Source organism: Caretta caretta, chromosome 1 (assembly GCF_965140235.1).
Source record: "Caretta caretta isolate rCarCar2 chromosome 1, rCarCar1.hap1, whole genome shotgun sequence".
In the NCBI taxonomy this organism is placed as follows: Eukaryota; Metazoa; Chordata; order Testudines; family Cheloniidae; genus Caretta; species Caretta caretta.
The window spans coordinates 234,886,806-234,912,355 of NC_134206.1; the positions used below are offsets into that span (position 1 = coordinate 234,886,806).

Below are 25,550 nucleotides of genomic sequence, written 5' to 3' on the forward strand. Positions count from 1 at the left end.
TTTTTATGAACACATCGGTTCAGCAGCTTTCAAATTATAGGAGAGTTCAGAACTTTACTTACACAGTTCAGCTTGCTTTTACACTTATGCAATTATATAAAGACATATTTTAAAGAAAGAATTTGGCAATTGATTAGTCCACAAGATAATATGGTCTAGTGTAAGGGTTCTTAAACTTTTTCACAGCATGGACCACCCCTAACATACAAATACACGTAGGCCACTTCCTCCCACTGGAGGTGGAGTAACATCCCTGTGGAAACTACAGACATTGCTTACATGGAAAAGTGATATTAGGAAAGTATTTAGTGTATTTTTAGCTGCCCTTTAATACTACGTAGTAGTTGGAAACAAGGAGTAATGTGGCTGTAGCTGTGTGCTATTGAGAGCTGATGTACAGGCATGCATCGGCAAAAAGACTGAAAGGGCTAATCAGGAAGTGACTTTAGACCATCAACATCTCCAGCCATTTTCTAACAGATAAAGAGTCAGTGAGGCGGAGGCATCCAAGAAGGTCTGGCCCAGGTGGTAGGAGCTGCAAAGGAGAAGGCTCTTGCACAAAAAGCTTGAAGATTTTGTCAAGAGAAAGCAGAGGCTGGTGACAGACAAGTGGAGGAAGTGAAAAGTGGAGTAGAAAGAGAAAAGTCCTGTGACACAGATTGGAGTAAGTCCTCTAAATCATCAGGAATAAATATTCTTCCAAGAGAACTTAGTTGCTGATTTTATTAATGAACAAAGCAGAATAGAATCCAGTTTACTCCTCCCTAGGTAATTTGGTTCTGCAGGGCTAGCAATAGTAAAATCTCTGTTTTTTATCAATAATCAGAGGTGATCCGCAAACTGCATGGAGCAGATAGGTAGAAAAGGATTCCTAAAACACTTCCCAGAGTAAAAAAGAAGTATCTGGATATCCTTTCAGTGATAACTTCAATACAACTCACTATGGGGTGGAATACAGAAGCCATTTAACAGTGCATAAAGACAGTATAAGTCAGGAAGTGAAGAGTCCCAAACCGAATTGAAACAGAAAAGGGGGTTAAGTAGGTAGAATGCAATACCCTTGCTAGAATTTGGTCAGAAGAGCTAGGATAACCCCCTAATTCTTTCAAAGACAGCCATGAGATCTTAGTGATGTCAAGGCTTGTGGTGTTATTTCAAGTCTCAGGATATTTAGTGTTTTTCTTAAAGTCCCAGCTCCTAGAGGAATTTGGTGACTATTTCAGTTTTCACTTTTTTGTAAGTTTCTAGCTCTCATGATTGCAGAAAAAAAGCTAGAAAATGTGGTCCAAGTGCACCCCAAAAGCTCAAATCCTAGAAGGCAAATAAAAAAAACCCACATTTTTTTTGAACTCATGATTTTTTAATGCTTGGGGTTGTCAATACTGCTTTTATGACAACAGAATATTCGTCCTTTTGTTTCACCATTCAGCCAAAAATATTACCATGGAATCTAATCCAGCTCAGGTATGCCTAAGGGTTCAGTCATGGTGTTATCTAAGCTTCCTAGCACCATGCAGGATATTTTGATTCAAACATGACACAGAAGGAATGGTGCTGTTTACCAAATTATTGCCACTCCCTCGTGTGGCACCACTGGGTATCTTGGAATCTCGTATCCAGCTAATGATCCATCTTAGGTTGTGAGATCTGATACGATGGCAGCATGAGGTGGTGTGTTCAGATGCATTACACCTGCCCTATTCCTTGTGACCCTAAGTTAGAGTCCTCACTGGTTTGTCTGAGCTTCTTATTCCGACACAGTCCCCACTGCAGCGCTTTAGCAGTGAAACTTGAAAAATATCATGTCCAGACAGGTATTTATATGTAAACATGAAAAGTTATGCAGCACAGTGCTTACAGCAGTGCAGGTTTACTTCCAATAAAGTGTTTTTATCCTCCTCAAATTAAGTTATTTATAATGGGGAAAATGCTCGTATCTTTGGAAAAAGCTGCATCCTAGATGTAGGTTGAATTCTGTCAAAGGACCACCTGCAAGGTGTGTACTAAAGAAACATTTTCTGTTTTTTTTTGTGTCCCTGTTGCTCAACACTGTAGAAGGGAAACACAATGCAGCGGCAGCTTTTATGTCAGAACAAGAACCTTATGGACATGAACTTTATAAAGCTAAAGCTTCCCCTGGGAGATGAAGGTCTGGGAATCTATAGATCAGTCAACAACTTTTATCAATGCACAAGAGCTATCTTTCTTTGGATGTCTGAAATAAGATCAACATAACTTTGACAGGGGGGAATCAGAAGTTGAATTTGTCAACTTGTAATGCACATAAATGACATAAAATATAATCACTCTTGAATTTGGGCCCCTTCAGGCTTCATGTTGATTGAAGAAAAAAGAACCAGTGGTTTCTTCAGCAGGAATCAGAGGCAAGATAAATATTCGTAGGTCTATGACATTTTATGGAGTTTCCAAAAGAAACCAGTTCATTATTTAATTATTGGGTGTGTTGATCATGTAAAATATAATTGGCCTGGGGCAAATAGCACAGCAACCCTGGGAGCTGGCTGACTGAGTTCGCATAATATGCTCTTTTGCCAAGTATTTTTTCCCTGTGAAAACATAAGCTGAATTAATGCTACCTAATCTTTCATCCAAAGTTCCATAAATTACAAAAAAGACCTAAAATGTAGACTTTCCTTTCTTCCCCGTCACCATCTCACACAAGCAAGTAGTTTGCAGACAGAAGAGTTAGTAGCAAACGTAAATATTGTGATGGGCAATTATAACTTTGTTTAGCTAACATCAGTTTAAAGAAAAGACAGTCTGTTTAAAATGGCTGCATTTAATCTTTGGCTTTGTGATGTATTCCTCAGTGGTACATGTAGCAAAGAACCTGGGGCCAAATGTGTCTCACATTAGCGTCCCATGCAACCCCTTTGGAGTCGGTCTGGATAAAGGAGGTCATACAGAATCAACCAGGATACTGTGTAGATCTCACCATTTGCATAGATTTAATGCTGGGTGACAGTGACATAGAGTTTTCTTTTACAACAGTTTATACGCAAATAAATAAGAAAGACAATATAAGTTATTAAATGACAGATTTTATTCAAGAAATAGCTCTTGGAGTTGAAAGCTTTCTCTCCATGGATGTGCCTGAACTTATTCTGTTGTAACTGTTTTCCTGCTAAGAAGCAGAAAGTAATTGAAATTAGGACTGAAATAAATTCACGACTCTTGTTCTCATGACTCTTCCACCCCAGGTTTCTTTTGTGCTAGTTCAGCAGTTTCTTATATCTGGGAAGGTCAGGTTACTTGCATAGTGTTCCAAGTGGTTGCATCATTGGGTGGCTTGAAAAAGAACCAGGCTGCCGAAACATTAGATAAAGATGATGAGAGAAAACAGAGACAAAGAGAGAAACGGTGACGCTGAGTGAAAGTAGTTGCTTCAGATCTTAGGGGTTACCTCTCTTTACATAAGAACAGCCAATTTGGATTAGACCAATGGTTCACCAGTGTTCTGGCTTCCAACAGTGGCCAACGCCAGATGCCATTAAAACCTGCTTGTCTGTATTGACCACTTCACGGAAGCTGCTTATTATGGGAGAGGTTTGAAAACAAACAATGCATGTTACAATATCTACTCTCTCATGGCCAGAGCAGACTTCTCCCTGTTTAAAGTGCAGTCTCAGAAGAGGAGGTTGCTGATGAGTTTGAAGCAATGTTTCTGCCAGGGGGCCAAGTTTCTCCTTGTCTACTTATACTACCTCAGAGATACCAAAGAAATGGCAGGAAATCTGCTAACTAAAGTGTTTTCTGGCCATTCCTTCAGAGAGCTTAGCAGACAGAATGCCAGCAAATGAATAATAATTCTGAAATTTTGGGGGGTCATTTAACTGAAACATTGCGGCTCCTCAGGTATCACAGTGGATAAAAACATACGGAGGGTCCCATCCCATGCAGCAGTTAGTGTTCCTCTCTGGTGCTGAGCCCCTTCCCACAAAAGCCAGTGGGAGATGAGGACGCCCAGAACCTTGTGGGATCGAGCTTATTGCCTTACCTTGACGTGAAAGAAAGCCCTTTCTTTGCTATATTCCAGTGCTTGTGGCTATGAAGCTTGGCTGCCTTCCTTCTAGTATCTATTCTGAAGGGCCTTTTAGTTCCTTTTAGAGGATGTGGTCAGTGATTGACAACTTGCCCCCTGCCCATCCCCCCAAGAATTAGGTATGTAAAGTAGAAAAAAATAACAACTTAAAATTAATTAATATCAGTCTTCCAAAAATGCTGGCAATTTCACAGTTACAGCAATTAATTTTAAGTCAGACTTTGGCCCTTGAAATACACTTAGGTAAAAATAAAGTTTGGTTAATTCAGATGAGAGTCCATACTCTGGGAAACTTATCTAAACCATGCCAAACCTCTGAATTGTTGTACAGTTTGCACATTACTAGTTGTAATAATCATGCTTAGCACTTAACCCTTTCAAAGTACTTTGCAAACAGGGTTGATTATCATGACACCTCTTTCAGGTAGGTAAATATTAGTAACCCCAATTTAGAGATGGGCAAACTGAGGCACAGTGAGGTGAAGTGTCTCGTTTACAGACAATAAATGAGCCAGAGGGATGAGACAAATTCTGGAATTCCTGGCTACCAGCATAAGTCTTAGTAATAATGATAATACCTAGCTGTTTTCATCAGTAGATCTCAAAGTGCTTTACAAAGGAGGTCAGTATCATTATCCCCATTTTACAGATGGAGAAACTGAGTCAGAGAGACAGTGACTTGGCTGAGGGCAGAGGCACAGCTGGGAATTGAACACACGTCTCCTGAGTTCCAGTCCTGTGCTGTCTCCATGCTGCTTCTCTAAATATAAGATACTCTTTTATCTGAGAGATTAATATGCTTTTTTTGGGGCGGGGGAAAGTTCAGCATACTGGGATTTGTATAGGCTCATCAGAGCTTTAAATGTCACCCTCTGTACATGTTACAGGAGTTGGACAAATAGTGATTTTCCATTTGTTAAAAGGTTTATTTGCAAAACAGCTTGTTGGAAATAATGGGTCTAATTCCCAACATTAGTGTTTTAGACTCCACTGATTTCTGGGGAATTTCATAATGGAAAGATAGTGTATGAGAGTGAGGAATCAGGCCTGGTGTGTACAATAACACAGATTCAAAATAACTAATAGCCTAATGGTGCTTCAGACTTTAAGAAATTAAGCAAAGAAACTATTTGAGCTGGGAACAAAAAGAAGCTATTAAAACATTCCCTCTGGTATTTTTATTTTGTTTACTCATGAGACCTGGCTCATGCCCCTCGGAATCACATTTAGTCCATATTTGGAGAACTCTGCACTAGTTAGCATACTTACACTCAGGCAAATTTTAGATCTTTTTTTTAATACACTGTGTGCTTTTCTTCTTATTATTTTTTCTTTTTTTCTTAAACAATTTAAATCAGAAAGTTGCCCCTTCCATTTGGCTTTAAAAACATGACCAAAAAGGGATCTAACTGCTTTAGTCAATTAGTTGAAACTAGCATTTCTCTTTCTTTTGTTATTGCTCTCTGGTCATCACATTCCATTCCACATGTCTTCTCTTAAAAAGAAAAGAGAAGTCTATGCTGTCCTTGAGTTGTGATGGGGGGAACCTCAAAAAGTTTGGACTTTGGGGCAGTTCAAATAAACTGCCTAAAGTTTGGATGCTTTTCCGTATTATTCAGGTCTGCAAAACTGGGCTGGAAATCTTGAGGAGTGAGGTTTCTCTTCAAATGTCCAGTACTTCCTGCTAAGAGTCATGGTTGAAATATCCCCAAAAGCAGCAGCCTTTTTTGCATATTTTGGAACTTCCACTTCTGGCCAGAAATCAGGCATATGACAGAATTAACAATAATGGAGAACAGCATTTAACCAAATTGTGCAGAATTTGAAAAATAAATGAATAAATTAAGAAGTACATTTTTGGGGCAAAAGGGTCAGGGAGGTTATTCTGTTTTCTCCAACTGGCTCTGAGGTTTCTGTAAAGGGACTAAACCCTACTGACATCAGTGGGACTTAATCACATGCTTAAAGTTAAGCATGTGTTTAAATGCTTTCTGGAACTGGGGCCAGAAATTAAAGATCCCTATCCAGTTCCCTTTGAAATCAATGGGAGTCTTTCAAATTATCTGCTCTGATGCGTAGTCAGTCGTATTAAATTGTGACCACTTTTTCCTGCTGTTAGCATTGGCGAGTCAGTGTAGCTGTGGGAGAAAAATACTGAGTCTGCTTATGTGCATCCATACCTCTCAGCCTGCAAGGCTCAAATGTGAGACAGAGCCTCAAAATGAGGTAAACAAGCAAACAAAAATTCTTCAAGCAGAAAACTTAAGGTTCTGTAGTATTGATTCTCCTAGTTTTGATAGCTCTTTCTGTAATCTCATTTCCATGACTGTTAATTCCAATTCTCAATAATCTTCAATTAGAAAAGTGGAAAGGATACTAAATTTGTGTGGAACGTAGGTAATTTTGGGACTAAAATGAGTGATGTCCCTTTAAATAAGGGACATTTTGAGACAATACATTTATTAACTAAGTTCTAACTGCAGTGTTAAATTCTCAGTTATAACTCTGCAGCTCAGCTGATGCCAATGGGTTTGCACAGGACAAACTAAGGGCATAATTTGAAAGCAATGGTGGCTGAGATTTTCAAAGTAGCAGTGTTGTCAACTCTCGCAGTTTTATAGTGAGTCTTGTGATATTTTGTCTTCGTAAAGCCCCAGCTCCTAGCTTACCTGCTAATTTAACCTACTCCTGAGGGAATTGTGCATCAAAAAATTAAAAATTCTGTGCACAATATTTTAAAATTCTGCAATATGCTTCAAAATTCCAGGTGCAGCTGGTTGGGGCTCAGTGAGGTGGGAGTGCAGGGGGCTCATCAGGGTTGTCCAGGTGCAGGGGAGGTGGGGACTCATCGGGATGGGGGTTCGAGTGTGGGGGGCTCAGTGGAGGGTGGTCTGGCTTCAGGGGTGGGGATCCAGATGCAGAGAAGATGGGCTTGGTTGGGTCCAGATGCAGGAGGGGTGGAGCTTGGTGACGGGGGGGCAGGGTCTGAATGCGGGGGGCTCAGACGTCATTTTTCTCTAGGGAAGCAAAGAAATCTGCAGGGGACATGAATTATGTGCAGGTGCAATGTCCCAGAATGTCCCAGGAGTATTAACCCCAGGCAGTCACACAAGCACAGCTGGGCCCCATTTGAGCTGCCTGGTTGGCCAAGCCGCCTGATGGGATTAGCAGATCTGCTTTTAAGATCGGCAGCAACAGCAGGGCACTAGCTGTTCAAAGCATTTGCCCATGGTTCAATAGCTCCTGCACCGGCTTGTTCTGGTCCTGCTCCTGTCTGATTCCAGCCACGGACTCAGCCTTGCCTCACTCCAGATAATCCAGTTCTGATCCCTGGCTCAGGGATCTTCTGACTTCTGTTCTGACCTTTGGCTCTGGCATCTGGCCTCTGACTGTGGTTCTGACTCTGGGTTCCTGACTCTGGCTGTGACCCTTGACTTCAATGCCTGCTCTGACCACCAGGCATGACCACCCACATCCTGGTCCCTAAAACCCAATTAAAAAAAAAGATGATTTGTGGGTGCATCCAAAATCTTGAAAAATAGGCTGACTGCACCCTAAGGGGTCAAAATCCAGAAGGGAAGTTTTTATTATGATTTTTAAACAATTTTAATGATTTTCAGGACCTGACTCATGATTTCTGAGTGCTTGGGCTTAGTGATATAGAAGGATCTGGAGGGCTTATACAAAAACTATATCAGTATAGTTAAAGTGGTACAATCCCCAGTAGTGTGAATGCAATTATACAAGTAGACAGATACTCATGATGGTAAAGATTATTTCCATACAAGAAGGGGAATAATCTATACTAATAAGGCATTTTTATACCAGTATAACTTTGTGTACACTAAGGGTGGTACCAGTATAATTATATTATAACATATACCCCTGACTGAAATAGTTATACAACTCGTACAAAAACTGCGGGTGACTAAGAGAGTTAGATGTCTCTTAATTTCAATTTGATTTGGGTGTATAAGGCCTCGTCTACACTTGAAAATTGTACCACTATAACTATTTTGGTTAGAAGTGTGGGGTTTTTTTTAACCACTATAGTTGGTACAACTCTTCAGTCTGGTCTACATGTACAATTTAGGTCACCTTAGCTAAATAGGTCAAAAGATGTCAGAAGTCCACACCCCTGACCAACAAAGCTACGCAGACCTAACCCCCAGGAAGGATACAGCTATGTCAACAGACAAATGCTTCCATCTGTCCACACTAGAGGGGCTAAAACTGCTTAACTATAGTAGCATAGTTAAAATGATACAACTTTCTAGTATAGACAAGGCATAACTCCCTGACATCTGATCTACATACAAACGTGCACCATAATAACTAACGTATGCACTGCTGTCTTGCTTCAGTGTAGATACTACCTATGCTGACAGGAGGGATTCTCTTGTCAGTATATATAATCCAGCTCTGCAAGATGTGCTAGCTAGGTCAACGGAAGAATTCTTCCGTTGACCATCAGTCTACACTGGGGGTTACGCCAGTATAGCTATGTCTCTCAGGGATGTGGATTTTTCACACCCCTGAGAGACATAGCTAGACCAATGTAAATTCCTAGTGTAGACAGGCCTAATTTTTTAATTCATACCCTTTGCTATTTCAGAGCAAGTCTTTGTGTAGGCACTTTTATTCAGAAAAATTCCGGTGTACACTAAAATAATACATTATGTGAATTAAAACCAATGTAGTTATTTTGCTGCATGTTTGTGTGTAGACCAGCCTTTAGGCTCCTATGAAAATTCAACTTGAAGTTTCGTAGGTGTTGCTGAGAAAAATCACACCCCAGACGGATGCAGCTATGCCAACATAACCCTCATTGTAGACACAACCATGTCAACAGAACAGTGCTTCCATCAATGGAGCTAGCCTCATTCGGGGAGGTTTTGTTCCTGCCCTGACAGAAAAACCCCTTGGTGTAGGCTGGGTTTATGCTTCAGGGCTATGCTGGTATAATCTCTGTAGTGTAGACATATCCCGAGAGAAGAATTAGGCCTGCAGAACCTTCATTACTGATAATGATGTACAAGCTAGAAAAAGCTCAGTGTAACATTTAGATAGCAGGGTGTGTTTGCAGGGCTGCTAATAAGAACATCTTTTTAAAAAAATTTTAAACAAAGCAAATTTGAGCCAAAATATTACAGTTAAATCCCCATTTAGGATATTTGTTTGCATGCAAACCACTCCACCAAAGAAAGTACATTGCATATATTGTATTATAAGTTAGCACTGTACTGTACAATGAAGTGATCCATTTTCTAACTAAACAGGTCCTGCTTTCTCAAATGGTCACTAAATGCTCTCTAAGGTGGTAGGGTCATCTGCTCCAAATGCCTACCAACTTCCCTGTGAGAATCATCTTCGATTCTGAGTCAATGAAACCAGCATAGAAAAGAACACTCTCTCCCTCCACCACAGAAGACCTAAAATATGATGACTGGAGAATGTCAACAGATACCTATCCCTCACAGGCATTCTACACCATAACATGCCAGATTTGTCTCAGGACGGAACATCCATGAGGTACATAATATGTTTGGTAGTCTCTATGTTGTCCAAGCAACTGCATGAGAACTAACCTAACCAAACTCACTGTACTAAGTCCAAGAGAAGAATGTGTATATCATATTTTACATAATTTTCCAGGTCAATAGCCATTGCAGTTAAGACTGACTATTGACGATCTGCCTTAGGTACTTATATGGCTGCCATTATCATAGGATGAGTGCCTCACAATCTTTTAACATATTTATCCTCACAGCACCCCTGTGAAGAAGGGAAGTACTATTATCTCCATTTTATAGATGGGGAACTGACTAACATAAACAGACTAAATGTGACTTGCCCACAATCACACAAGAAGTCTTTAGAGAGGAGAGATTTGAACCCAAGTCACCTATCTCTCAGGTGAGTGAAGGGGATGAGAGATTTGGGATGCAGGAGGGTGCTCTGGGCTGGCACCTAGGGGTTCAGAGGGTGGGAGGGGGATCAGGCTGGGGCGCAGCGGGGAGGTTGAGAGTTCTGGTTGGAGGTGCAGGCTCTGGGGTGGGGTTGGCTATGAGGGGTTTGGGGTACAGGAGGCTGCTCCGGGCTGGGACTGAGGGGTTGAGGGCAGGAGGGGGATTAGGGCTGGGGAAGGGGGTTGGGGCATGGGTGGGGGCTCAGGGGTGCAGGCTCCGGGCAGCACTTACCTCAATGCATGTCCCCTCTCTGGCTCCTATGTGGAACAATGGCATGTCCCCTCTCTGGCTCCTATGAAGCAATGGCATGTCCCCTCTCTGGCTCCTATGTGGAGGCGAGGCCAGGCAGCAATGCACGTTGCCCCATCCACAGGTGCCACCCCTGCAGCTCCTAGAAGCAGCAGCATGTCCCTCTCCAGCTCCTACACGGAGGCGCAGGGCCAGGCAGGTGGCTCTGTTCCAGCCAATGGGAGCTGCAGGGGGTGGCGCTTGGGGTGTGGGCAGCATGCGAGCCCCCTGGCTGTCCCTTCCCCTAGGACCCTGAGGGGGAACATCCTGCTGCTTCCAGGAGCCACACCTAAAGCCCCTGACCCTGCTCCCTGGCTGGAGCGCCAGAGCGGGGCAAGCCCCCAACCCTGCTCCCCGGCAGGAGCTCGAGGGTCGGATTAAAAGTTCCAATGGTGTGGACACGGCCCGTAGTTTGCCCACCCCTACACTAGACACAACTGCAATATTCATAATTAAGAAGGTATCTTCCCCACCAGTCTGTGGGGCAGATTTCTCATGTTAGGGGGGGCCATGATCACAAGCACTGGCTTCCTCTGGGCACCAGGGGTGCTCAAACCCCAGCTCTGCCCCAGGCACTGCCCCCACCCCGCCCCTTCTCCCAAGTCCCCATCCCTGCCCCACTCCACGCCCACCCCACCTCTTCCCACCCCATTCATCCTCCGAGTGTGTCCTATCACGGGTCTTCTCCCTCCCCTCAACTAGTGCTTCCTGCATGCTGCAAAACAGCTGATTGCATTGGGCGGGAGGGAGGGGGAGGAGTTGAGAGTTGGGGCTGCCAGTGGACAGGAGGTGCTGGGCGGGGGAGAGGGGTAGAGCAGGCTGCTGGTGGTGCTAAGCACCTGCTAATCTTTTTCTGTGTGGGCTCCAGCCCTGGACAGCCTATGAACATGATACTTCAGAGAGGAGCCTATGAATAAATTGCATCTGAAATGCTGTTTGGCTACCTTTGGTGGAATTGTATGATAAGGTGACAGGCAAAATCAGATCCCTAGCCAGATCACTTGCAGAGCTTTAGTATGCAAAAAATAGTAATTCAAAACAACACCTCAATTAAGGATAAAAATAATTCTGAAAATAATACACTATTTGCAAGGAAATATGCAAAATATCCTCAGTCAGTTCTTAAGCAACCACAGAGCTGTCAAATGCACAAGTAAGGTAATTTTGCTGTTAATATTGTTGCACATTATAAATATTAATTGAATGACATTCATCATTAGTTTCATTATTGTTTAGCCACTATTTCCCTCTCCCCCATTTAAATTGGCAAATAATTGGTTTTGTTCTGTTCACGTCTGTTCTCATGAAAGAAGATTAATGTTGAAGGGAAAAAAACGAGTATACAAAATAACTAAAAGGGTTTAAGTACTATAACAATTGTGATTCTAAGTACATTGTGAGTAAAGCTGTAAGCTAAGTAATTAACTTTTGGATAAATCATGCACCAAAAGGGGATTCATGTACCTTTGAACTGCTGGCCAGCCTGAGATCTGGCTCCAGCTATCCTTCAGTGCTGTGGAAAATGTATCCTTACTGCATGTCACGCCACCATGAGGTTAGGGGGAGATGGACTGGAGGCTCTGACCAAAGGTGATAGAATAGCTGAAGAAAGGCAACAGACTGCCTATGGGTGAGACTACTTGGGCTTTATGTCAAGAAAAGCCAAAGGATTGTCATGAGGGCCTTGCAGCCAGTAAACACAGTTCATTAATAGCTTAGTGGTAGAGTTGCTAGTTAATATTCAGTTGTCTGAGACTGGGACAGATCCTGATAATAGTTATGCTGGACTAAATCCCAGGTAAATGCCTTGACTTTAGTGGTGCTCAATTGGATTTCCTGTGTGTAATTAACATCAGAATCCGGCTCTCTGTGCTCTTAGCGTATATGCATATTTTTCATATAAGTTATATTACTTTGCACTGTTTTAAGCAATTAAGCCTGTCAACAGAACTGTGTGGTAGGGAAGTGTTATATCCATTGTATAGATGGGAAAATGAGTGCACAGAGAGAGTAACACTACTTATGAAGGAGAGACACTGAGTCAGTGGTAGAACCTGGAAGAGAAGCCAGGTATTTGGACTGCAGTAGTGAAATCCTGGCCCCACTGAAGTCAATGGCAAAATTGGCCATAGATTTTGGGAGTGTGTGTGGAGGATTTCATACCAACTATCATTCTCTAACCAGGTTACATGCTCCATTCATCCCTGGACCCCTAGTTCCTGAGTGGAAGAAAGTGCATACACCATCCTGTATCGCCACAGACCCAACCATTCTGCAATTATTTCTAGCAGTGTAATTAATGCAGATTCCTAGGTTTCACATACTTTCTCTTTCATGTCCTAGTGAAAGCTAGTCACTATTTCACTGTGGAGAGTGTAGCAAATCAGTCAATGTTTATATGGAGAAATCTTTCTCTGAGCTAGAGGCTGGAACCAGCCCTTCCCATATGCACTGTCACTGGAAGTATAATGCAGACAAAAAGAGAATAACCTCATACCAGTTGCTGTGAACTGAGACTTTGGTTGAGCAGTCCCTGTCTCCCTCTTCCACACCTGGTGAGAATTTCCTTTCATATCTGGAATTAGTTCCTTCACATGGACAGTCTGGGTAGGGGTCATGGAACAACAGTATCACCTCTTTTTCCACACTCTGCAGCACACTGGTCTGGGTGATATGTACAATGTATAACCTGGAGGGATGTGATCATGAATGGGTGATGGGATCTTGCCTTCCACTGATTACATGGTCAGGCAATAGGAGGTGGTACTCTTCACATGTCTACTCAGGGTCTGCCAATAAACCTGGCACAACTGCAGCTGATCATTCAGCATTTCCAGTGCATGCTATAAACAATATTCTTACTCTTGCAGACCCTCATATGCATCATCAAGAGAATGTCTTATTCATATCTGACATATTCAAAAATCTCACCAAATTCCTGTGTCCCCACAGTCTGCTTTCTCACTGTCTGGGTAGAACCAAACATGGCACAGTTATGGATGCCTCTATAACAAAAATAGCAGTAGGTATGGCCATTTTCATCGCTGTGAAATTATTTTTTCACTCAAGAGAATTTAAAAAAAAGATGGTAATAACTGATGCATAACTTTAGGGCTGTGTGAATCCTGGAGGAAACACTGTGCAAACAGAGCCATAAAATGCAGATCTTGGCAGGAAGTCAAATGCAGCAGGATGGTTTGGAAAGAACCCTTGCAACCCAGACCTCTTTACTCATCCTCAGGTGCTCTTTTGCTGCCACCAGCCCTGCCCCCAACAATAAACCAGCTTCTTAACTTAAATGTCTTTATGAGCAGAAAAGGGTAACTGTTGTGGGGAGAGTGGCCAAGAAGATGTGAGAGGTTTACTGTGTCAAAAATCTTAGCCCTTGTTCCACAAGATTTCTCAAGAATGGGCTATGAAGAGAGTCATGTAAAGGGGTGAAGCTGTCCTTGGAACTGACTGATAATTACACTTGAATCAGTAAGTATCTTTGTGCGTATTACATTGGTGACAATAACAAAGGCACAGAAACTCAAACAACTACAATGGTACAGCTCACATGGGCAGGATGGCTAATTGTGGTGCGTTCTTGAGCTACTGTTTTTAAGAAACTGTTTTTTTTCTCTTGACTTTTATGCATATGAATATGTTGGATTTCTGAGCACAAAATACTTCTCATTCATCAGAAGGAATGACTTGAGGCTATGTTAGGTAGATGCTTGTGGTTGAAGTACGTTTTTGATTAGTAGATTATATGTGTGATGCATTTGTGCCGGTCTGTGTATATCTATTTCAGACTACAAAACTCCATTCTGTTCTGTGAATGCCATTTTGAATGTAAACTATGCTACATCTTCACTACTGTCTTTACCTCCATCCTGCTCTGGGATTCCAGGGTGTGTTGGCAGAGGGCTAACGGTGTAGAGCAGTCAACCATCATTAACTTAGAGGTTCTTGGAGAAGCACCCTAGGACAATGAGTTAATGGCTGCTCAAGGAACTATTTCTCCCAGGTGAGTTTGTAACTCAGGAATGTAACTAACCTTCTGAGGGACTTAAAGCCACTGAGGTAAGTCACGTGACTGGGGGACTGAAACCTTAAAAAAGGAAGGCTCTCTGACAGGCTATTTTAGGTAGAGAGTAGATCAGAAGGCAAGGCTGTGCACGAGGAGATGTGTGTCTTGGGACCATGAACTCACTGACCCAAAACCTAGAGGGTCCTTGGAATCATAAGGACACTGCAGGGAAGGTTTTGTGTGCAGGGTTTTGTTATTTTCTAGACATCTGTATATCTCTTCTGCTTTGGGTTGCATCGACAAGGACCAGATCTATGCACTTCTGCCCATCACTGTGGGCAGGAGCAAAGCAGCTTATCAGCAAAGACCTAACCAGTGGTGGTTTTAGCTTGATTTTTATTCAGAGGTGCTGAGCGCACACAGATCCTTTTGATTTCAATGGAGGCTGCAGATGGTCAGAGCCTTTGAAAATCAGGTGCCCACTGTATGACTTTCTCAAAGAGCTCCCATGCATTTCAGTGATAGCTGAAATTAAAGGTCACTAAAGGACTTTTTATTCTAGCAGAGAAAGGTATAACAAGAACCAATGGCTGGAAGTTAAAGATAAACAAATGTAAATTCAAAATTAGCATAATTTTTTAACAGTGAGGGTGATTGTTCTAATGGTTAATCTACCAAGGGAAATGGTGGAGTGTCTATTTCTTGATGTCTTCAGATCAAATCTGAATGCCTTTCTGGAAGACTGGCTAAAGCCTAACACAGGTTATCAGACTCAATGCAGGAGTAACTAAATGAAATCCCGTTAGACAGGAAGTCAGACTAGAAGATCTAATTGTGCCTTTTGGCCTTAAAATCTATGAAAATATGAAGTGAACTTATCTATCCTTTATCCACCTCACAGAGAGGTTGTGAGGCATATGTAGTTACCATCTGTAATGCACTTTTTGTTTACTTAGCACTTTTAATCCAAAGCTCTCAAAGTATTAGGTACAAAAAGGTTTTAAAGGAGCAGTGTCTGTCACACCCTCACGTGCGTGTCAACCCCAATTTGTTGACTTGCTGTACAAGCAAAGGTAGGTTTTCGTGGGAATTGCCAGCTGTTGCACTGAGAGGATTATAATCAACAACAAACTGCTTTACCTATTTGCCTAATGCCAGCCTAATACGAGACTATGCCAGGACTGATGCTGGTAGGCATTATCCAGTGTCGACCAGCAGAAAATGAGACATCAGAACATCTGCTGGTCAGTTTATGTTTATATATTGTAATCGAGGGTAAGGATTTGGAAACGTGGATGTGAGAGGAGAATGGCGTGTATGTAGGTGTGGCACACAATTACTTACCTGTGATGTGGCATGTTTAACAATTGCTTCAAAGTGGAAAGAACAGAAGAAGATCTGCAGTTGATGAAAATGGGGATATGGGCTGGCTATCTTGTCTCCTGAATTTCACCCTCTGCCTGAATGACACAATGATTTATTATTTTAAGCACAGATGGATACTTGTAGCTCCATAACAGGGGGAGTTGTGCAAAGCATAAACTAGTGTGTATCTGAATCATATGAGCATGGCATTAGGGTGTGGTGCCTTTGCTTGCTTTGAAAATGTTAGCTTTGTATAAACAACGTTATGACAGTTTGGAAGCACCCACAGTGGAAAAATCTCATGCAAGTACATATCTCTATCCAGAAGGTATGCACAGCTATTTGTCTAAGTGCATAACTTTTGATAATTATTTAAGAGGCACATTTGACCAAAGTGCCTGTCAATATCAAACTGAGGACTGGACTTCTTGGTTTTGTTTTTATTTATTTACAAATAAAAGAGAAACACAACAATAATACTATTAATGCAACAAAAACAAAAGACATGATTCCACTGGTCACATTTCTCCCACAGTACATAGCCATATTACACACAGTCCATAATGTATTGTATTGGTTTTAGTCAATACTGCAAAATATACAGAACTTGCAAGGGGACCAAGTTAATTGTGCAGCAGGAACATTAACTATCAACATTTATTGCTTTTGACTAACTGCTTAATGATAGGGGTTGAGATCCTCACCCCACTTCAGCCCCTTTATGCAAGGTAAAGGGACTGCAGTGGTGTAAAGACCTCATTGTGGCTGGGGTAGGAGTCCCATATATAAAAGACATTAGAAAACAGGCACAGAATTTCTTTTGAATACAAATGAAAGACTAAAAACCACACATCTAAATTTTAATGCAAATTGTGCATTTTCAATTTCTTCACCATTAGCTTGAACCTCTCCAGATGAGCTTGTCTAAAACAGGGAGGGATATGGCACATGTCCCAATCAAGCCTGGCAAAGCTTCTGAAATGTCTCCTTTCTTTCTGAGACAATTTGGGTGGGAATGGCACTCAGTGAAAATCCCAAGACCTGATGCCACAGCCTGCCCTTTTAAAGCATAAAGATGTACAATGTGCATTCTCTTTAGTACTGTTCTCAGACACAAATTATTTTGAACATTGGACTGAGAGATCCATAATTGGAGCCATATAGTAAGAAAATTAAAATACTCCAGGAACAGGCTTAAAATGTTTTTCTTTGCTCAGACATATCATTTATCTCTCTGCTGGTAGTACAGGAAGGGGGAAAAACACTGTGGGATCCTCATAAAGCTACACAAAGCAGTAAATAAAAAGATGTTGATGTACTGTGAGACTCTATTTGTTGAATACAACTTCTAACTAAGGATGATATTCTTTTCAGTTATCCCAGTCTTTCTATTAATTGCCACCACATGCTTTTAAAAAACCATATTGCTACAAATACACATTTAAGATTTAATTACACATTCTTATCTACTCACATGTGCCAAGCACACAGCCTACTGTAACAGATTAATGCTCCTAAAGTTGTTACAGAAAGGTTAAATAAAGTGTTATTGTTATGATACTGAATATCTTTATGATGCTAAAGCATAGACTGCTTGGTGATGCCACAGATGTGCCAGGTGTTTATCTCGAAATGGTGATTTTGCCAGTCATCTCTCACCTTTTCATCACCTACCAATTATTCTACTATGCATAAGAAGTATATCCCAGAGATCATTTCCTTTTATACATTTAAGAGCACAGTATAAATTCAAGGCATCCTAAGGTTGTGCTTTAATAGAATGAGCTCTCATTCTAAACCATCATAAATTTTAGTTTGGAAGCTTCTGTATGTTTTAGTTGGTAGCCATCCCTGTTTAGTAGCTACCTCTTCACTGTGGATACATCAGGATCCTGAATTTCAAGTTATCTCTATAGTTCATGGGGAAAGTAAGTAAATTTAAAAGACATAGCTTCCAAAGAAAGGGAGATTCTATGAAAAGTGATTAGTGATATTGCAATGTTAATATTACTCAGAAGTCTGGAAATACAGAGTTATGGTTCGCAAAGCAAGTAGTGAAAAGTCAAAAGCTCAACCTAAATTCTTCACCTTTGAGTTTATCCCTTAAAAAACAATCTCTGGAGTCAGAAATTTTGAAATGTTAAATCTTGACATAGTGATCAAGATTTCAAATACAGTGGAAATAGGCGATTTTTTTGCAAACATAGATTTTCTTACAATATTACAGAACAGTCTTCAGACTTGGCTTGATTTAAGTCTGAAGGAACTTTACAAAACAAGCCAAGTTTGAAGTTTAATGTTTAATTAATGGCCTGAAAGTTTAAAGTTTTTAAAGATTTTCATGTATTTTCATAGCTCAACTCAATTCTAGATTAATGTAGAAGAGCCTGGGGCTCGAAAGCACTTCTGCTTCAAACAGTTCTCACTTGTAAGTACCAAAGTTTGTTTTTTTGTCTTTTTTAAGGAAAGTGGGCAGAGGTTGGGAAGATGTCTGAAAAAAAGAATTATGGTTGGGAGACACAACCACCAATACTTTATGAAATGAAGCAAAAAGAGCTTCAGAGTGTTAAGATCTACAGTATTGCTACGTTCATATTTTAAAGTTTATTGAATGCATGTATAAGTATTAAGTTTAAATTACATTTACACACACGCACTTTAAGGTCCCTTTATGTAGCCAGAATGGTGTAAAGTGCCTTAGTGTAAATGAAAATCAGGCTCACCATAATTTACTTAGCTTGTCTTAGGTTAGTTTATGGGCCCTGTTTCTGAAAACTCCATTTCACAAAGGCTGACAGAAAGAGAGAGCCTTTTGTTAGAGATGAAGCCGATATCTAGATCAAAAATCTAGTGCTACAGTGATGGAAGAAATCCCTTTGCAGAGGGGATTGGACCCGTGAATCAAATTTGTGACTAAACTTGTAGCTTTCTGTGGTGTCTTTTAAATAGTTAAAGATGACTCATGGTGCATATTTTCTTTATGCAGAAGAATATAGAAATACATTTAAAATAAAAGACAGGAAGAACTCATTTAGGGAAACATCTTCTGCCTGATGTATGAAAGTTACACCCACATCACTCATTAATGTTAATGGGAGTTGTACAAACTAACTCCTCACACAACGCCCTGAAAATCTGCCTCTAATTCTCTCAGGAGGCGGATGCCTCACTTGTACAGGACCCCTGCCAAATCCAGAGCACTGAAGCTGAACAAGGGTAATCAAACCTCTTGCTTCAGAGCATAAGCTAATCACCGCGGGGCTTGGAGAAGAGATTTTTCCTCATAACATTGCATGTTTGGCCTGTTGCTTTGTGGGATTCCTCCTTTCTCTGAAGCACCAAATGTGTTTTATGAATAGGCTTTGCTTACAGTCTTTAACAAGTGCTGCTGGTCATCCAAGGAAGTTCAAAATTAAATGGCAGCTGTATGGGTCAATTCATTTCCAATTGATTAGCCATATTCGTTGTAGATTACAGTTTATGGGGCCTGTTTCTGAAAACTCCTTCCACGAAGACTGACAAAAAGACAGGGCCCTTGTTAGAGATGAAGCCAGTATCTAGATCAAAAATCTAGTGCTACAGTGATGGAAGAAATCGCTTTGCAGAGAGGATTGGACTCATGAATCAAATTTGTGACTAAACTTGCAGCTTTGGAAAGAATAGCTTACTAGAGACTTAATAGACTTGAACACTTTGAAAACATTTTGATCCTGAGTTTCATTTACACCAAGATTGCTTTATTCCATTCTGGTAAAGGGGATGTAAAGTGGGTATAAATGTAATTTTACACCAGAAAGGTCTAAAGGGGTCTTAGTATAAATTTGAATCTGGCCCACTGTATTTATTTCTTGAAACATAAAGGTCAATGATCCATTGTAGTCCTAGGTATCACACTGCTACACACTTCTTTTTATTCACCCTTTCTTTGCTTCTTTTCTCCTCTTCTTACTGTCAATGTTTTCTTTCTTTCTGGTTTGTATACCTACCTGAAACCCAAGAAAATTTTTAATTGGAAAAAAACCCTTGTTCTATGTATTATGATAATTGAAAATTATTAATATAAAAGAAAAACTAATAGTTAACTAATATGTTTTGCTTTGTGGGATCATAAGGTTGCCTAACTTTTGGTAATGGTTTTTATTACGAATGCCCTGTAGCAATAAATGATCAAATCTATTACACATGACTAACTATATCATTTATTGCTGTCTCCATGATTCAGTTGTGGCTAAATAGTTTCCAGACATTTCATATTCAGTTATACACTACAGTTAGACATTTAGTATTCCCTAGTTCTGAATAATAAAGTCAGCATATAAACATAGCATCATATACATCATGTAGATACTGTGCTGATAGCAGAAGACTGTGTTTCTTCTATTCGTGGCTCTGCCATGGACTTGCTGTGTATATTCATGACCAAACACTTCAACTCTGTGCTTCAGCTTCCCCATCTGTATATCAAAAGTAACAGCCTCCCTCCTTTTGTGAAGTATTTTGATACTCTTGGAGGACTCTCAAAGAACCAAGTGTTATCAATTGTAGCTGTGGCTTTGCTAAATCTGTTATTAAATAACACAAAGAGTTGCTGAAAATAGAGAAAGTTTGCTTGAAAATAACAAGGAAAGCTGTCTTCAGCAGTCTGACCTTCCTCACTCCCCTTTTATTACAACTACAAAAAAGTTATGACTATGCATCTTTGGTGCATTAGATCAGAAGCATTTATTTGTCCCTTATGAAAAAGCAAAATATTACACTTCAAAAATTAACTAAGAACAGCATTTTTTCTTTTATCTTTTCTTTTTTTAAAAGTCAGTTTGGTAAAATTTTCAGGAAGAATAGGATAACCAGGCCTGTGAATATGAAAATGCAAGGGAGAAAGCAATACCAATAAAAAGTGGAAAATCCTGAAGTCTTTTCCCACAAATTGCAGAACAGCAAGTGTAGTTTCCTGCACTTTAGAAGATTTTAGACATGATTTAGGCCAACTCAAAGAGGGGGATGGGTGACTAACTCACTAAGTCCTGCTCTACAGACCTTATACTGGCTATAACTATCTCAGTTAGGGATGTGTTTTTAAGAGAAATAGTTATAACAGAATAACGGATCCCTTGTGTGGACACAGCTATACTAATATAGAAGTGTGTACAGTGGTATATAGCTTATTCCCCTTCTACAGGAATATGCTATACCAACATAAGCACTTTATACCAACATAACTGCGTCCACACTAGGAGGTCATACCACTTTAACAATGCTGTATAGTTAAAGTAGTACCATACAACTTTGGTGTTGAGACAGGGCCTTAATGGGAATGAACTCACTATAGGAAAGAGGTAATATCTTTTATGGGAGCAACTTTGTTGGTGAGAGGGACAAAATTTCTTAATGTTTTGAGAGAGTTGTTAGGCTATGCCTGGGTAACGAGGTGTAAATTGCACATTGACAAGTGGGTCTAAGTAAAACAACATGCCACAATATACACCTGTCCCATACTAGCTATAGTTACTTCAGCGCAAAAAGCCACATGGAGGTGTCTGTCTCAGTGATGGCAAAACTTGGAAAGAGCTATGCCTATTTATGATAGAAATCTTATTAAAATTAATCAACCCTTGCATTTAACAGCCTGGTGAAATTCTAAATCACTAAAATGATATGCTACAGTGGAACTGTTCAGTTTGCTCGTTAATTACATCAAAAGTTATCTCTCTTTGTGACACTTGATCATTTGAAAGCATGTCAAGATGTTAAATCAAAAATCTTTCAGGTACAGTACATGTTTAAGGAAATAGTTATATTTGAACCAAAGCATATACCCTCAAACTAATACACTTATCCAGAAAAGAAAATAACAAACAGGAATCAGTGTATTATGCCAAAGCAATAAGTATTTAGTGAAAAATATACTTGATCCAAAACCCATATGCTGTATTCAACACAAGCTCTTATAGAGTCTGATTCCTAATCAAGTTCAGTCTCATAAAGGTACAGCAGTGCTCTTTGTATAATGTAGCATAGAGTTACCATGATTTTCATGCATACTGTCCATACGTATGTATACATACATGCTATGTACAAATGTAAGATGACCACATTACTCATGCGTAAAAGGTGGTTATAAAGGTCTTCCCAAGCAAATGGCAATAATAACTTTACACTGCATCATCAAGTACCTTGTTTATGCTACCTATTTGTCTTATTTTGTTAAATCTCTTTTTATTCCCTATTTGAAATACCTTATTTACTATGGACCAGATTCTGCCACCTTTCCTCACTTTGAGTAATTCCTTACTTACTAAGTACAAACAAAATGATAGTCTACATAGTGATCATGGTCTTGATTTCCCCTGCCCCCTTGCTTGGCACAGGAAAAAAGGAGTTGATTACAGTTACAGCAATCTAGGGGACTTTGAACCTTTGTAGAAAGGGAATGGCAGACTGCAGCTTCACTATGTTCCCTCCTCTCCCAACATGCCCCTTAAACAGGCTTTACATCAGCAGGTGCCAGAGAATTTTTCTACCTATGCCAGAAAATTCATCACTAGCCAGCTATGGCCAGAATTTAGTCCCCTTGTGCCACATGAGTAGCTGGAGAGGAGAGCAGAATCTGGCCCAATGCATCAGTTTTTCAATCTGTTAAATATGTATTATAATGCCTCCTTGAACAGCGTACAGCATAGCATTATAAATTGTTTGTAAAGAGTCCCTTAAAATACTACTTGCTTGTTATTCTTTATGTAGGCACCCTTTACTAGAGGGGCCTCTGAACTTTATTGGGAGTGTTCCAGGGGAAAAGCCTCTGTGCTGCAATCTCGCCTTAGAGACTACAACTCCCATGATGCCTTGGGGAAAGAGGGAGAGACTTCCTCGTGCAGGGAGAGCAGGCAGTGGACTCCATTTTGGGAAAAGGTGTGAGATTGCTGCTGTGGCGCTCTGTCCATACCAGGCAGGGCGGATTTATCATAAAACACACACAGTGCCCCAACAACAGGGGGCCCCAGGGCCAGGCATCTCAGCGCTGGTGCACCCCCTGCGGGGGGGGCTGCTCCATGGGAGCGGGGCTGCGGAGGTAGAAGCTGTGGGGAGCAGGAGAGCAGGGAGGGAGGCTCACCGCAGCCTCAGGGGAGCAGGCAGGAGGTGCGGGTGGTGGGAGCGCTGCGAATGCGGGTCGGAGAACTCAGGACAAGCACAGGGCAGCCGTGTAGCTGGCCGGAGAGAAGCGGTGCTTTGAAGGGGAAACCTGCTGACATTTGGTGGAGCCAGCTCCAATTGCCAGAAGGGTTGTACACTCGTTGCCTTGGCTGTACTGATACACAGGACCAACAGAGTGCTGTCTCCAGCTGCAGATCTTCAAGTGAAACAGATCTTCAAGTGAAAACTGAAATCCAGAGGAGTGTACACTCTAGGGTGAGGTAAATGGCAGCAGTGTAAATGCCAGTTACGTAAGTTTCATTTATTACTGTATATTATATTTGTTAATTGATCTTATTCAGCTGCCCCCAGTGCATTTCAATTAGTAGTGACATTTAATCTTAGACTGTTATACCCTGATTTTTTAAAGTTAAGTAAAGGTGCATTAACTCTAATTTAAGTATATTGGATGTATATTATTTATAATTGATATTTCTGAGTTACACCCATACCACAGATTATATTATTATTAGAAAAACTTTATACCCCTGGAGGTTCCCAAGGTACACCATTGAGTGTGTACAGGGGCCAACCAGGTGGAGGCACTGCCAATTTTAAATTCCTTTAGAAGTAAAGTGACTGCGGCAGAGGGGTGAATAGAAGATTCCCACCTTTCCAACAGCACCATGGGGATACTCAGGATCTTCTTTAATGTCAACAACATCAGGCACCCAGGCACACAGGTGAGTGTTTCCTGCTCCCGAGTAACCCAGGGAGGAAAGGGGGGTTACGTTTAATATCTGTGTTATGATAGCATCCAGAGTGGGGCTGCAGTGTGCTATGTACAAACATATATGAAGTTACGGTCTCTGCCCTGAAAATCATATAATCTAAAATGTTCAGTGCATTCTGATATGTCCTCCAAACACCAAATCATCCAAACACCCTGGTTTATGTCAGTAAAATCTTGCAGTGGAGAAACTTTGCAACACCCTGATTTCTAGAGTGCAGTAATGTATCAGGGCCATGTTGTTCAGAATGCTTGTTTATCTTGGGTTCAGCTGATGTGCTACAGAAATATGTTAGACCCTTAATCCCAGTAGGAAACTGAAACTGTGAGAAAGACAAAGTCTGGCTGACCTCCTACAAGAACAAGCAGCAAATCCTGCTGAGAAACAGCAGTAGCAAAAAACATAGGGTATTACCATAGAATTCTGTCTTGGAGTATGACAACTGTTTGAAAAATGCAATGATGCTACACCCTCCCACTTCATCTGTGTTAAGGACATAACAAATGGTGTATTGAAATCTATACTGGTAATAGTGTCAATGAGGGATCAGGATTATACATGATACTTCCTCAATTTGTTATGCCTCATTAGCATTGTGGCTTATTACATAGAACTATACAGTTCCCAGGCATTCCCTCCTGGGTTGTCCTGATGGATAATGGAAATAAAGAAAGGAAAGGCACGGGTGACACAGTGCTCTCACTACATTTATCAGGGGTATAGTTAGCTGGGTTAGGTATGCTTCACATTTTCTACCAGAGTCACATATTGATCTGAATTAATAGTTGTGCTCACTTTGTACTTTTCCGGATAGCACTAACCACATCTGAGGCTAACGAATAGACAACCTTATTCTCAAAATTTATTATGCCAAGAGAGAGAGAGCAGCAAATATGGTTGTTTACATCAGAAATCCAAAGCTCCTCTCAGTTTGAGCCATTCTCTGCTGCCTGTTCTCATTGGAGGCAAAATTCAATTGGTATGTAAATTTAATTGCTACATTTGGCTCTATTGATCTTGAAGTTTGTTTGTTTGTTTGTTTTTTTAATAACTAAATGATTATTTTAAGGGACAGGGTTCACAGTTTTGTTGTTCAAATGGGATCAAGTTTTGTTTCTGCAGTTTGCTTTTACCACACTTAGCTGAACAAGCCAAATAATGGTCTCACTTATGCACCCTAATAGTGCAAAAATATAAAACCTGTGCTCAGATACTCTCTCAACTCACACTGATTCAATGGGAATTGTGCGTCTAGTACGAGGTCCGCTGCTGCAGTCTTTTAATGGGTAGAGCAACCCACTGAAGCCAATAAGTAAAAATCACATATTTTTGTCTAATTATGGATTTAGCCATAATTTAGGCTTAACTTGAGGCACTTGAGTTTGAATATTTTGGTTAAAGTGACTAGCCAAGGCAGCACTGCTAGGGGAAGGTTTAGGATTTTGAACTCAGGAACCCTGGGCTCCCAGCCTTGTCCTCCATCCGCTAGTCATTATCAGAGGTGCATTTTGGTTCATAGTTTACATTGTTTTTAGTATTATTTTATACCAAGTTATAAAGTGGGAAGATAATAAAAGGTTTAATGTGACTAAAAAGGAGGGATGAGTAATTTGAGCCAGCTAACACTAATCATCCTGTAAAGAAGAGAATGGAATGGAGTTTTCCATTCAGCTGTCAAAGGGGAGCAAAGGGCAGTAAAGGTGTGAGACCCAACCAAGAGTGGCAGGAATCAACCAATGATGAACTAGCAAGTAATCTGCAGGGGATCTGTTAAAAAAGGAGTAGAAATAGAACAGATGTGTATGGAAAAGTGCTCCCTCTCTGAAATCAGAGCTCAGGGTAGGCTGCTATGAGGTGGTCTGGCATAGTGGTTTGACCCTCTCTTAAGCTTCTCTTTCTTTCTCCAGAATCTCAGCTGCCCCGAAACA

The 25,550-nt window shown here is 40.8% G+C and overlaps 1 long non-coding RNA gene across 2 annotated transcripts in view; it reads left to right on the forward strand.

The window, feature by feature from the left end:
• Positions 1–25,550, forward strand: part of LOC125625133 (uncharacterized) — a 197,653-nt gene that overhangs the window by 155,135 nt on the left and 16,968 nt on the right. Inside the window, exons 4-7 of one of the 2 annotated variants that reach the window (XR_012665665.1) lie at positions 9,343–9,595; positions 9,834–9,979; positions 13,562–13,800; positions 23,460–23,574. This is a non-coding gene — a long non-coding RNA (uncharacterized LOC125625133). The remainder of the gene's footprint in view (positions 1–9,342; positions 9,596–9,833; positions 9,980–13,561; positions 13,801–23,459; positions 23,575–25,550) is intronic. The other variant, XR_007353465.2, reaches the window with a different exon arrangement.